The sequence below is a fragment of the Salvelinus namaycush genome, chromosome 16 (genome assembly GCF_016432855.1).
Source record: "Salvelinus namaycush isolate Seneca chromosome 16, SaNama_1.0, whole genome shotgun sequence".
Lineage (NCBI taxonomy): Eukaryota > Metazoa > Chordata > Actinopteri > Salmoniformes > Salmonidae > Salvelinus > Salvelinus namaycush.
Genome location: NC_052322.1, coordinates 29,730,237 through 29,746,142, shown reverse-complemented (window position 1 = coordinate 29,746,142; position 15,906 = coordinate 29,730,237). Strand labels below are relative to the sequence as shown.

The following is a 15,906-nucleotide window of genomic DNA, read 5'->3' as shown; positions in this document are numbered from 1 at the left end:
GTGTGTATATATATATATATATATATATATATATATATATATTATATATATATATATATATACATACATACACATATATATCCCTCAAACTACCAATCGTTTTCATTCACAAGAGTAGGTAGCCCAACCATACGACCGGACATCAAATCTGCTGATACTCATAATGTTCCTCTCCACGGAAAACTTTAGTAAAAGGCGAAAGATTTGCCATTTAAAGAGAACCCAGAATGTACTATAGGTCGAAGGAAACGGCTCCGCCACACTTCAATTCATTATAAAACCCGGTAACGGTTTACATAGCAATATCACCCAAACTGTAAGGTCAGCGTATCGCAGTCTACGCAACTTGAAATTCAATTTATCACAATTTGAATGGCAACATTTGGCAGTATTATTATATATTTAATAGCCTAAATGTATGCGCGAAAGGCATACTGGGAATAATTCACCCGCCTCCTAATTTTCGAGTACAGTGCCCATATTCCACTACTTTTATTCAATCGAATTATGCCTGGAGAATGATTTTATAGCTGTCAATAAAGGTCATTAACTCAAAAAGGAAATAAAACTAAATTCAAATGCGTTACGTCTACATTTTACTGAGCCACTGCGTTCAACACACTTAAATGCTTACACTGCACACTCACTACATTATGTAGTATAGCTAACATCTCTCCCCACTTTAGTGCGTGCATTTCTCAAACAAAGCCTACGTTTCCTAAACTCGTCTGTCGTAACCTTAACTAACTTCATTAGATCTGGAAGCCTTTATTATGCATAAGTGTATATACATAATGCATCATTCTGTATATGGTAATTTATCAACTTCATGCAAAATCGATATGATCCAAACTGTTTTCATCATGAAAATAATTCTAGCGACACGCTTTGGTCAATACTAAGTACTCCACACCACCATGACAGAACATAAACGCTCCAGCACGCACCGTGGCAGTTTGGCTTCAACCATTTTGAGATAGCGTCAGTGTCACAAAAGTGACAGGGCCATCATAAGTAAATTTGAACTATCAAATTATAGAAATCACTCTTGGGTGTCCTGAAAAGAGGGCCGTGGCCCGTGACAGTGTGAAGGATAATGGATAAATAAAAAATAAAAATGTTGCATTGCTAGCTTTCGGTTACTGGCCACGCTAACCGCTACCTGCCACCCTAAAAACCCATGGGACAATGGGGCTCTCTCTCTCTCAATGGTGTAGTAGCAGGTGTCCGTGGGTAAACACCATATACCCACTTATTTTTCAGTGGCCATTGTGTATATACTCACTTCTTAATACTCACCCCAAAATGCATATCAAAGTAGTGTAGTGGTGGTATATGCTGTATCTGTTAATATGGCTGATGGAACTGATCAGAACATTTAGCTTAAAATGTTGATAAACTATTATTTCTTCACATTTTAAGCACAGCAATGTGCACATGGTGGTAGGCCTATGCGTGAATGTTACAAAATGAAATTGCGGGAAATATTTGAGATGGAAATATGTCAGAAATTTTGAAACAGGGAAGATCTAAAGATGCAACAACTATCATGGGTTGGTAATATGACTAGGATTGTCACGGCCGTTTAAAGGAGTGGACCAAGGCGCAGAGTTTTGAGCGTACATACTTATTTACCGATGTCGCCAACAAAAACAATAAATATCAAAACGACACGTGATGCCAACGTAGTGCATCCAGGCAACTAACAAGGACAATAACCCACAAAACCAACTTGGAAAATGGCAACCTAAATAGGCTCCCCAATCAGAGACAACGATAAACAGCTGTCTTTGATTGGGAGCCCATCCAGGCCACCATCAACCTAATTACCCCTAGACAATACAAAATCCCCATAGATAACAAAAACCCTAGACAAGACAAAAACCCATAGACAATACAAAAACTAAACAAACCACCCTTGTCACACCCTGACCTAACCAAATAATAAAGAAACCAAATATAACTAAAGTCAGGGCGTGACAGTACCCCCCCCCCCCCCCCCCCCCAAAGATGCGGACTCCCGGCCACAAACCTAAACGGGAGGGTCTGGGTGGGCATCTCCCCGCGGTGGCGGCTCTGGTGAGGGACGCAGACCCCGCTCCAACTCTGGCTTAACCCACTTTGGTGGCGCCTCTAGAGCGGGGACCCTCGCCGCCGACCCCGGACTGGGGACCCTTGCCGCCGTGTATAAAAGTGTATAAAAAATCTGATTATACACTTCTATTTTTGCAATTTGAATTACATTTACATAGGGGTACACCAGCAGGGGTGTAAAAGGGGCTATGCTAAAAGCCTGCATGCTGTATAATTGCAAACTTTTTTAAGCTAATACAGAATAAAGAAATCACAAGATGATAAGTTGGCTTTACTCAGAGTGCCAAAATATATATTTTTAAACAATTAGGACTCTGTATGATGTGGGTGTAAGAACCGACGCTGGAGATGAGAAGCAGCTAAGGCGAGTTGAACATTTAATTTAGCACAGACATGGAACGGAACAGGAACAGCGTAAGAACCGGGTGAGACAAAGACATACAACAATTCATGCTGAAGCCGGGAATAGAGCTGGGGAACAGACAGAATTAGGGGAGGAAATAATTGACCTACAATTTTGTATACAGTGCATTTCAATAACATAAAGACAGTAGGTTACTTAAGACATAAACGATAGGATGGAGGTTGGCTGGTTGGATGGGTGGGCCAAAGGTTATGTGTTCGAATCTCATCATCGCCAAATGTAGCATTTTAGCTAATTAGCATATTTGTAACTACTTACACATTTTTAGCTACTTTGCAACTACTTCGTATGTTAGCTAACCCTTCCCCTAACCATTCCTCTAACCCTTTAACCTAACTCCTAACTGTAACTTTAACTCTTCAACTACTTACCTAGCCTGTTACCTAACCTTAACCTCTAACCCTAACCCCTAAAGCTAACCCTAACCTTAAACGCTAACCGTAACCCCTAGCCTAACTAATGTTATCCACCTAGCTACCCTAGCTAACGTTAGCCACAACTAATTGGAATTTGTGTAATGTACACAAACGTGCTATAAAAAAAGAAACTTGTGTAAAAAGAAATGCGTTGTGAAGAAATCGTGTAATACGATTTGTCATGAATTTCCATTAAGTCATTTGTGTCTATTTCACAAAAAACTGTGATAGTGTGTAGATTTGTCAGTTTCACAGAAAGTGTAGCCTACTTTGAAAAACCTCTTAAGGATTGGCCCCCTTTTTTCCCCAATTTTCGCCTAAAATGACATACCCAAATCTAACTGCATGTAACTCAGGACATGAAGCAAGGATATGCATAGTTTTTGGAAATGTGAAATGAATGTAGGAGAATATAACACATTAGACCTGGCAAAAGATAATACAAACAAAAAAACATGTGTTTTCATTATCTTTGAAATGCAAGAGAAAGGCCATACATTAAGACAGGATCCTAGGTATAATTTCGATTTTGTCCACAAGATGGCAGCAGTTTGTGTGCAAAGTTAGGTGCTAGATCCTATGTTAGACTATACTGAACAAAAATATAAACGCAACATGCAACAATTTTAAACATTACAGTTCATATAAGGAAATCAGTCAATTACAATAAATTCATTAGGCCCTAATCTATGGATTTTACATGACTGGGAAAACAGGTATTGTTGGTCGCAGATACCGTAAAAAAAAGGTAGGGGCGTGGATCAGAAAACCAGTCAGTATCTGGTGTGACCACCATTTGCCTCAGGTGACATATCTCCTTCGCTTAGAGGTGATCTTCAGGCTGTTGTTTGTGGCTTGTGGAATATTGTCCCACTCAAGTTTCAAGTTTTAATGTCACATGCAGAAGTACAGTGAAATGCCTTTATTGCAAAGTCAAAATCCAACAATGCAAGAATCAGGAACATTGTAATCATAGAGAAAAAAAACATGAGAAATAAGAAAAAATATGAACAACACAATAAGTAAGTAAGCATACTATATACAGGGTCAGTTCCAATACCATATCTACAATGTGCAGGAATACTGGATATGGAGGTAGATATGTATAGGGGTAAGGTGACTAGGCAACAGGATATAAGATAAACAGAGTAGCAGCAGCTTGTATGTGAATGGGTGTGCGGGTGTGTAGAGTCAATATAAATGTATGTGCATATTATGTGTGAGTGAGCAGATGATGGAGTGAGTGTGTGAGTGTGTAGTGCCCGGTGAGTGAGCAGATGGAGTGAGTGTGTGAGTGTGTAGGGCCCTGTGAGTGTGCATAGAGAGAAAAACAAACATAAAAAGGTCAATGAGGATACAAGGTTAACTTAGATAGTCAGTGTAGCTATATTGTTAGCTATTTATCAGTCTTATTGCTTGGGGATAGAAGCTGTTCAAGAGCCTTTTGGTGCCAGACTTGATGCACCGGTACCACTTGCTGTGCGGAAGCAGAGAGAATAGTCTATGGCGTAGGTGGTTGGAGTCTTTAACGATTTTCCGGGCCTTCCTACCACACCGCCTGATATAAATGTCCTAAATGGCAGGGAGCTCAGCCGCAGTGATGTACTGGGCTGTCCGCAAATTTAGTATTTCTGGGATCTTTTATTTCAGCGCTTATATTTTTGTTCAGTGCATGTTGACAAAGGAATTTGGACCACATGTGGTAAAAAAAAGACAAGAGGGCAATTGAGAAACGATAATTTCCCTGCCTTATCAGGCTGTTTCCACACACCATCACACACATACCAAGACTGTACGTAAGATAGTCAGCAGCAACCACCAATAGTCTACAGAAACTCTCTCCACATTCTGCACACATACTGACACTATGCTGGTACTGTCTTTATATTCCCCACTCCCCAGGGAGAGAGTTCCTGTCATTGTGTCAGCCTCCCAGTTGCAGAACCAGGGACATAGGGGTAGGCTGTCAAATTGTGCTGCTTAAGAAGTCACATCTCTGGGTAAGAGTCATAACGAGCCAGGAGGTTTGGTGACAGATCGGCAGTAGCAGAGTGGTAACAAGCCTCCATACCACCATCCTGTAAGATTTCCTCTGGAATTTATTACCAGATTCATGAGAGGGTCTTTATGATTTTAATGCTCTCACATGCTGCCCACAGCTGATAGCGTACATATTGGAGTATATAATTAATCCCTAATAGCTTCACAATTGGAATTTTTGGACCATGATCTATATTTACCATGGTCAATTTCAAAAGAATGCCAGCTACAAAGTGTAGGTGGTCTGTGAAATTATGCTCATATACAAATGAGTTCTAATTTGCTCTCATTATACAATGATGAGAAGAAAACCGACATGTGCATGTATGGCACAGACAGAAAGGGAGAGAGAGTGTGCGAGGGAGAGCGTGAGAGAGCAAATGAAAATACAGGGGCTGTCTAATAATATAAGCAGGGTGGATCTCTCAAACAATTTCCTGATGTTCTCTTTCCTCCCAGTTTGTCCTGTTTTAACAGAGCCATGGACCTCACGACAAAATGTTATTGAAGCCACTAACAAAATGTTATTTGACTTTCTTATTAGTCTAAAGGGTTCTACGTTTTCTTCCAAGTGGATTGCTGTCAGACTTTGATTGATTGCCCCGGTGTCCAGATTTGTACGTCAACATAAGACATTCAGAGACAAAATGAGGGTACTATTAATCAACTTTGCCACCTTCAGTCTGTGGCTTCTACCAACGGTAAGCTATTTCACATATTTCACGTGACAAGTGTAGGCAATACTTTTCAGATTAACAGGTGCAATTCAGAGAGTTAAAGTAAAAATGTGTGGCTGTATTTTTTCCATGTGTCTTTTGTAAAATAACAATAGTACTTGGCTCTTTGTGCCCATTCATGCTTTGTCTATTTTGCCTCTGCACATGCAGAGAAGAGCAGTAGGTGCCGTCCATATGTCTGTGGTGTTGCCCAATTGCTTTTGGTGCTGATTTGAGAAGAGGAGTGAGTAAATTGTGAACCTGACCAGTGACCACTTTGATGCACCAAACCTTTCAGAACAGAAATATAAACGCAACATGTGAAGTGTTGGTCCCATAATTCATGCGTTGAAATAAAATATCCCAGAAATGTTCCATAAAAAGCAGATTTCTTTCCAATTTTGTGTACAAATTTGTTCACACCCCTGTTAGTGAACATTTCTCCTTTGCCAACATAATCCATCCAGCTGACAGGTGTGGCATACCAAGAAGCTGATTAAACAGCATGGTCATTACACAGGTGCACATTGTGCTGGGAACAATAAAAGGCCACTCTAAAATGTCCAGTTTTGACACACAACACAATGCCACAGATGTCTCAAGTTTTGAGGGACCGTGCAATTGCCATGCTGAATGCAGGAATTTCCACCAGAACTGTTGCCAGAGAATGTTAATTTCTCTACCATAAGCCGCATCCAACGTCGTTTTAAAGAATTTTTCAGTACGTCCAACTGGCCTCACAACCGCAGACCACGTGTATGACGTTGTGTGGGCGAGTGGATTGCTGATGTCAACGTTGTGAACAGAGTGCCCCATGGTGGCGGTGGGGTTATGGTATGGGCAGGCATAAGCTACAGACAACGAACACAATTACATTTTATTGATGGCAATTTGAATGCACAGAAATACCATGACAAGTTCCTGAGTCCCGTGTCTTTTATTAAAGTACCTGTGACCAACAGATGCATATCTTTATTCCCAGTCATGTGAAATCCATAAATAAGGGCCTAATTGAATTTATTTCAATTGACTGATTTCCTCATATGAAATGTAAGTCAGTAAAATCTTTGAAATTGTTGCATGTTGCATTTATATTTTTGTTCAGTATAATAAAGCATAAATGTCCTAGATTAAATTCCCATTATATCGCACATCTATCCCTGGGGCAAGAAAACAACTGGATCATATAAATTATCTGAATAATTATTCAGCTGAACATAAAGGGAGTAGTACTTCAGTGCACCTCACACTACCACAAAGCCATAGGTTACAGAGGTCTCAAGATGTTCTCTTACTTAATGGCATTAATTACCCACTGGGCACAGACGTCTAGTTCTAATTTACATTTGGTTGAGTTGTCAACTGATGTGAATTCAATGTGGAATCAACAGAAAATGTCACCATGTCATGTGATTTAGGTTAAAAGTTGGGTGCAAAAAATATGAAATTACCTTACGTTGATAGCTTTTCTCAAATCCAATCAGTTTCCCACGTTGATTCAACGTCATCACATTGAATTTCTTTGCTGGAATGAAGTAGAAACAACGATTCAACCAGTTTTTGCTCAGTAATGACACTTTTTCCACATTTAGAAAAATTCATTACCTGTTATGAATGCACTGAATAAATCAGTAATTCATTCAAAGAATTCCCACTAAGGTTGACAAACACCCATTCTTATTGAACTGGGATTATTTTCTAGACAGATTGAATTCATGCAACCAACCTATAGGCTATAATGCATTTTTGCTTAGAGTCAACACCTTTCTATTCATGCACTAATAATCACTGGAAATATATTATTTAATGGGCCTCTTCAGTCGCAAATTAGCATTTGATGGAACTCTATATGGTTTGCCTGTAAACATCATCCTAAGGGTTGACAGCTGTGTCTGGTTAAACTGATCATTTGCTCAGCATACACAATCTGGAGAATCATACGGTTCATTTATTGCTCACTGTAGTTTGTCGAACACATTTATCATAGTGCGGCAACTCAGGTTGAGTGCTTCACTCAGGCGCACATCACAATACCTAAGCTTAAACAGCAGCACCATTTTGGTTAGATATTCCTTTCACAGAAGCTGATGGCCATAAGCAGCGTCTCAAACACAACTTTTTTCCACACTTCAGAGTTCCCCAGCATCATTCTCATGTATGATGATCATGTGAGTACAGTAATGATTATTTCCCAAGCTAGACAATAAAGCAGTGAGAACCATGTGTGTCATCTTTCACGGTCATCCCCATTACCATGAGCTGAGATTCCCCATGTAAGGTTGTCTTCTAACCCAGCCATGGCCTGGCATACAGACACCCTGACACGGAGCCACGGGCATGGCTGACACATCACCCTGCTAGTGGAGGAGATGAATGCAGTGGCTCAGAGTTCATTAGCCTGCTGAGGGTTCTGTAACGGAACTTTTGTGTGACAGTGGATTACAGCCAGGAGAGTAGTTATAAGAAGGCATGTGTCACGATCGTTGAAATGAATGGACCAAGGCGCAGCGTACTTAGAGTTCCACATGTTTAATAAATATGAAACTCACCAAAAACAATACAGAAGAAAACGAAACGTGACGTTCTGGGCTGCTCACAGGCAACTACACAAAAACAAGATCCCACAAACAACAGGTGGGAAAAAAGGCTGCCTAAATATGATCCCCAATCAGAGACAACGATAGACAGCTGCCTCTGATTGGGAACCATACCAGGCCAACAAAGAAATAGAAAACATAGATTTCCCACCCTAGTCACACCCTGACCTAACCAAATAGAGAATTAAAAGGATCTCTAAGGTCAGGGCGTGACAGCATGCAGGGAGGGGAAATGTAGTTATAAGTATACTGTACATTGATGATGTGTAGGCTAACATACAGTGAGATGTATCAGGGTATATAGCAAGAATATATCAAATTAGCAATGAATGGATAGGATTGGGAATATGCTATGCTGTATGGTATAATCCCGTGGGTTTGGTATACAGTACAATGTAGTAAACTTTACAACCCACTGTTGTGCATACAAACAATTCACTGCATCTGCAATAACATCTGCAAATCTGTGTACATGGCCAACTCTGATTTGATTTGAAATATTGGATTGATAAAAATCAAAAAAGACTGATGGGTTTATTAACATTTCTGTCTTTTTAAGGAACACGTTGACAGGTGGTCGGCTTTCTAGCTCAGTGAGAGTCCTTATAAAGTTCCATCCAAAGATAATTGAGGAAGAACACTATTCCCTTTCTATTTTTAAATATTTATACATTTTTTTACCCCTTTTTCATGGTATCCAATTGGTAGTTACAGTCTTGTCCCATCGCTGCAACTCCCGTATGAACTCAGGAGAGGCGAAAGTCGAGAACCGTGCGTCCTCCGAAACACGACCCAACCAAGCCGCAGTGCTTCTTGACACAATGCCCACTTAACCCGGAAGCCAGCCGCACCAATGTGTCGGAGGAAACACCGTACACCTGGCGACCGTGTCAGCGTGCACTGCGCCCGGCCCACCACAGGAGTCACTAGTGCGCGATGGGACAAGGACATCCCTGCCGGCCAAACCCCCCCTAACCCGAACGACACTGGGCCAATTGTGCACCGCCCCATGAATCTCTTGGTCGCGGCTGGCTGCGACAGAGCCTGGACTCGAACCCAGAATCTCTAGTGGCACAGCTAGCACTGCGATGCAGTGCCTTAGACCACCGCGCCACTCGGGAGGCCCTTCCCTTTCTATTTTAGCCTGAAAATGAATGAGGTCGACCTTTGCCAGTTCCAGTTTGAAGAAAATTGACAGATTATGCCATGGCCATGGGTTTCTATGTTTCTTATTATAAATTCACTGTAATGTCCAGAGCTGTCAACTGACATGGAAATGTCATGTACACGTTGTCTATTTACAATCTACATATAATACCAAGACTTTGGATGATTCATATCCACTATACAACTAGAAATATACCATATCACCAAAATGGAGATATATGGTTATTCGGTTGAAGGGTTCAAGACAGATGGTTACAGCAGAGGACATGGAGCCTAGCTGACTTCACACTCAGCTGTGTCTGACAGTCACCGTTAACAAGGGTGCAGCTTACTGCAGCAGAGTCTATAATCTAATGTTATACACAACCAACCAATTAAACACTCCTGGACTACAATGGCTCGGGCCATGAACAAAGAGACTGCATCCAATGTTTTTTTGAGTGGATAATGGACCGATGAGATGAACCATCTTTTCATACATTTTCATGAGCTCATGACGTCATCCCATCATTTTTATCATGTCTTTGTCAATTCCCGATTAACGCTCATGTACTCTTAATTGTAGTTTTAGGATTATGTGCACACTGATCAGTAGATTTCTACCTAATGTACTTGATCAAGGTTATATCCATATAAAGCCTCCAGGCACGTGAAGATTGACAACAATTCGTTAGAGACAGAGAGAGAGAGACACAGACTGACAGAGAAATAAAAAAAATACTAAATGTATCCTTCATTCATGTGTTCACAGGTGCAAAAGGAGGATGCTGTGAAGACCTTGGACTATCTGAACCTCAGCCCATTTGACTCCCTCTCACAGCCCTCTCCCTATGACATAAGAAGGTTAGGGGAAGATGGAAACATTGGCGCTGCAATGAAAGTCAAACACCTTTCCAAAGACTTCCAGATCGTATCCACCAAGACTAAGCCCCCAAACTATAGCTCTCTGGGCCCACATGGCTGGTCACAGAACCTCTCCCTACCCCTGGATCAGTCACAGTTACGCTCCAAACCCAAGCCCCCCATGAAAGCACCTATCAAAGCTAAGAAGACCTTTGGCTGGGGAAACTTCTACCTCAACATCAAAACCACCAAGTTCAGCCTGCTGGTGACAAGTAAGATAGTGGACCACATCAATGGCACCTTCAGTGTGTACTTCCATCACAATTCGTCCCATCTGGGGAATATCTCAATGAGCATCGTTCCTCCCTCCAAAGCCGTGGAATGGGAGGATGTGGGAAGCCCGGAGCTCCAGTTCCGGAATCAGCCACAGTCTACCATCAATGCGCACCTGCAAGAGATGAAGGCCCTCAACTGCAGGGTGGAGTACCAGAGGACCAACAGGGCCAAGAAGACCAAACCCTGCCTCTATGACCCCTCCCAGACCTGCTACTCAGAACACACTCAGTCTCACGCCGCCTGGATCTGTGCCAAGCCCTTCAAGGTCTTCTGTATATTCATCTATTTTCTCAGCACCGACTACAAACTGGTGCAGAAGGTCTGTCCAGACTACAACTTCTAGGCGGATCTCCAGCAATTTGGACGACGAGGATAGTCGATGAACTAGAAAGGTTGTTAAGGCATGTTTTTCTACATCTCCTATCCCAGTGGAGAAAGGGGCTTGCGCTGAATGGCAAGGATGGATGGACCCACACCAACATTCAGGCCTCACACAGACATTCAGATGGAGAGATTTGTGTTTAGTAGAATGGAAGTCAGCAGCATATGGACAATAACCTAAAAAAATTAAAAACGCCACTGAAGGGTAGAAGACAGAAGATCAAGTAGGATAATAGTAAGATTATTTTGTAAACTATTTGTGGTAAAATATTGACTTTACATTTAAGTCATTTAGCAGACGCTCTTATCCAGAGCGACTTACGTTTATCCTTTATTTAACTAGGCAAGTCAGTTAAGAACAATTTTTTTTTCAATGACGGCCTAGGAACAGTGGGTTAACTGCCTTGTTCAGGGGCAGAACGACAGATTTGTACCTTGTCAGCTCGGGGATTTGAACTTGCAACCTTTCGGTTACTAGCCCAACGCTCTAACCACTAGGCTACCCTGCCAACTTGGGGGGAGTAATGCCCTATGTGCATGCCAATTTCAGCACAACACTAATCCCTGCTTTTGTTACTTGTGGTTATGTATGGGGAAATGTTCTGCTTATTTGTCACACGGTGCCCATACCGCTTACATGAACATTTTCACTATTAGTTTGGGGGTATCCTAACGCAACCAAGGCAAGGTACCTGGATGTTGATTATTGAGTTTGGTCATACTGTATGATTCACATACGAAATCTACATTTGATTTAATTTTACAAGCAGATATGAAATGATGTGTGATGGAAAGCAAAATGTAGATTTGAAATGCATATTAAAATGAGTCGTTTTTTTGCTTGATGTGTTATTGAGTTCATACATCACACACTAAGTTTCATAATGAGTTGGGACAACAACATTAGTAAGGAAAACTAACTCTACTGTACAGAAATGAAGCACCTGTTCTGGACTGAAGCAATGATCTGGAATTTAATTTGTGAATTAGTTTTCAATTCGCATGCGTCCCGTCAATATTTCACTATCTCATTATCGGCGCTTCAAGACATGCTCTCTCTATCTCTGCCACAAATAGTGTTGGTGAGTGAGTATGTCCTGTGTTACCTGCTATTACAACGTGTGAAGTGTTTTTTAACCAGCCGACAATGTGCAAGTTTATAGATACTACTAGGATAATACATGTCGCTGTCTTTCACAGTTTTTGAATAGGCATATTGCACCTAAAAGGTTGTCATATCTTTTGGCAGATGCATGGTTATGACTTTTCTTGATTTGTAAATGATTTGGTAAAAATAGGTCAGTATGTTGCCTTGAATGATTAATCTGAGGATTAAACCCTAAATGATTCATCTGAGATTTGGCTGTTGGACTATAGAAATGGTCTTTATGGCGTGTATCACCATTACTATATTGACTGCAGAGACTTTGCTATTTAGACAGGTTTATTCTACCATTTTAAATCAAACATTATTTAGAAAAATGCTAATTGAACATCCCTCTGGCCAAAGTAACAGATGTTGCATAATATCATGCAGCAAGGGTTTGGCCTTCAGTAAACAAACAAACCTTGATTACTTTGTATCTCTCCCGCGTGTGCACAGTAATCTATTATTTTTTACTTAGCAGTGGGGCGAGAGGGGCAGCTTCTCCTGCAGGTCAAGGACAGGTCAAGGACAGGCCAGGACAGCCTAGCCAGAGATGTGGACCCTAACCCTGCCTCTGAGGTTAGAGTTTAAACTACAAAAAAATCCAGAGATACACAAAGAGATGGAGATAGAGAGAAACAGAAACATACCCAGAGAAAGGAAGGTCGGAGAAAATGTGACTGATTGGTTGGGTGACCAATGCTGGTCTGTTAAAACCAATGTTGATGTTTTATTGAGAAGTTATACATGATCAGATTATTTATTAATTGCTCATCCTAAATTAAAGGAGTTCCCTCATCTTTACTTGAAAGTCATTCACATTGAAGTAGGAGAGGAAATGGGAGAAATTCAAATGTGCAGATGCTGTTACTCATTCAACACCGTAGCCCAACAGAGACTTTGAAAATAGTCAAAACTGTCAAAAGCTTCCATTGGATTGCATGATTGATCCCATCATATATCCATTCTCTCAGGTTCTCTAAGAAAGTGGAGGAGGAATGAGTTGGATGGGAGAATGATATACCCTCAAGTAGCAAAGACTCCTCAGTCACAGTGAAGTGTCATTGAAATACAACTGACGTGTGACTGAAAGATCCCTACACATTGACAGTTTTAGGGTAACACTAGAGATAGACCGGGAGGGAGAGAAAGATGCTATTCTCTATTCTCCCTCCCTGAGCAGCAGTTGTTTCTCTCTCGGATGTCTGTGTAAGCGACGTCAGATACACTGATATGATGCATCACATGGGAAGTCAACCCCAGAATGATTTTGCCAATGCAACATGAATCTTCATCTATTTGTTGTCCTGGGTTTTTCTATCAACGTGATTCTACATAAGATAACTACTCGTGTATATTATTTGTCTCCTCTGTTATAACATTATAATAAAAACACCATTTAGCAGACGCTTTTATCCAAAGTGGCTTACAGTCATGCGTGCATACATTTGATGCCAAGTGAGGGTTTTCAATCAATGGAAGTTGAATGCTAGCCTGAAATCCAGAACCTGTTTCGCTATCTCCGTGTCAGGCCAATCTCAATTTGGGTAGTAATTATCTTTCCATAATTAGTCAAATAAATCATTTGACCATGTCTGTTTGACTTGTTAGAACTTCTGCAGTCAAGCTGCTCTGGAGGCTTAAGGCTCTTGTAAGGCTCTTGTCCGAACAACAAGAACTCAGAGAAATTCTATGTTTTTTATTTCTATGATTTGTGTTTATGTTTTGGCCGGGTATGGTTCTCAATCAGGGACAGCTGTCTATCGTTGTCTCTGATTGGGAATCATACTTAGGCAGCATGTTTTGCCACCTTAGGTTGTGGGATGTTGTTTTTGTTAGCTCTGTGTAGCCTTCAAAATGTGACGTTCGTTGTTCTTTTGTTGTTTTGTTTGGTGTTCGGTTTTAATAAAGAAGCATGAACACGTACCACGCTGCTCCTTCCGACGAGCATTACAGATGGACTTGCCTGGTGGACCTGCCCGATGGAAGACAGTCAGTCCCCTTTTACTGATTTTAGATTGGTTCAATGAAAACAACTTTCTTTATCCAGGTGGGTCTCGTGTTTTTTGTTTGTTTTTTTGTTTCACCTTTATTTAACCAGGTAGGCCAGTTGAGAACAAGTTCTCATTTACAACCTCGACCTGGCCAAGATAAAGCAAAGCAGTGCGACAAAAACAACACAGAGTTACACATAAACAAACGTACAGTCAATAACACAATAGAAAAATCTATGTACACTGTGTGCAAATGTAGAAGAGTAGGGAGGTAAGGCAATAAATAGGCCATAGAGGCGAAATAATTACAAGTTAGCATTAACACTGGAGTGATAGATGCTCAGATGATGATGTGCAAGTAGAGATACTGGGGTGCAAACGAGCAAAAAATAAATAAATAACAATATGGGGATGAGTTAGTTGGATCTGCTATTTTTAGATTTCCCTGAAATGTTGCATATCGGGGGCTATTTAATGCTAATGCAGAACGCCACAGGATGTTTTTGTGCTGGTCAAGGGCAGTCAAGTCTGGGGTGAACCAAGGGCTATATCTGTTCTTAGTTCTACATTTTTTGAATGGGGCATGTTTATTTAAGATGGTGAGGAAAGCACTTTTAAAGAGCAACCAGGCATCCTCTACTGACGGGATGAGGTCAATATCCTTCCAGGATACCCAGGCCAGGTTTATTTAGAAAGGCCTGCTAGCTGAAGTGTTTTTGGAAGTGTTTGACAGTGATGAGGGGTGGTCGTTTGACCGCGGACCCATTACGAACGCAGGCAATGAGGCAGTGATCGCTGAGATCCTGGTTGAAGACACCAGAGGTGTAATTTAGAGGGGAAGTTGTTAAAACCTTATTTAAAGTACAGATTTTGACTGACTTAAATGTAATCTTGAACTCATCTTTATCCTTGATTAAGGCAAGCCCAGAGTAATATCTTCATGTTTGAAAAACTTGGTCTTATAGCCCTTGCAAGTCTCTGCATTGCATTCACCTTAACGGGGGAGGTTCTTGTTTGCTGCTGGGTAGGGCAGCCAGCAACGAAGACTGGTAGTGAGAAGGAATTTGTGGAACCAGATAGAATAGTGTGGTTTCTAGGAATGCGAACCATATTCCCTGCTTTTGAAGCAGTATCACGTGTGGTTCTCTGGACCATGTGTAGGTTATTATGCTCCTGTGTGCAATGAATTTGCATGCTTGTACAATTGCGTTTTATTGACCTAGGCTCAGTTTGCGGTGAAGTAGTAGTAGAACCTTAGATGTTCAGTTCTCCTTAACTGTATATCTCACTAGTGTGTAATGTTACTTTTTAGCGTATTATCTATTACACCTAACAGCCTGTGTGCCTTACAACTTCGGGTCATTGGAGAACTCCTGATTGGGTTACAGAGACTGCAGGAATTTAGTAGGTCGCTGAGCATTTCATGCAGGCTGTCTTATGCAAATGTGTAGTTAATGAGATCATTGTTTGCTATATCTGTGTTGAGTTTGTGTACCATCCTTTGACGCTGGACTGTACAGGTCAAAGAAATGTGGTGGCAGCTTCAAGCTACTCTGTTCCAGTACTTTCCCCACCTCTCATGTGGTCTAGCGAGCTTTATTACAATACTAATTTACTACAAATGTTGTTTTGTGAACAGTTGTTTTATTAACTTTAAGGCATGGCTGAGTCAAATAAGAATCCTGACTTAATGAAGTGGTGATATGGGGACAATGATGTAGGCTGTGTAGCAGTTATGCCATGGTTTGGCT

At 41.1% G+C, this 15,906-nt stretch overlaps 1 non-coding gene and 1 pseudogene across 1 annotated transcript; one reads left to right on the top strand and one right to left on the bottom strand.

Moving 5' to 3' along the window:
• Positions 1–120: 120 nt before the first annotated feature.
• Positions 121–231, bottom strand: LOC120061745. Its single transcript, XR_005478366.1, has one exon. It is a non-coding gene; the product is annotated as a U5 spliceosomal RNA (small nuclear RNA).
• A 9,962-nt stretch (positions 232–10,193) lies between these two features.
• LOC120061621 lies at positions 10,194–11,009 on the top strand (annotated as a pseudogene).
• Positions 11,010–15,906: the final 4,897 nt, after the last annotated feature.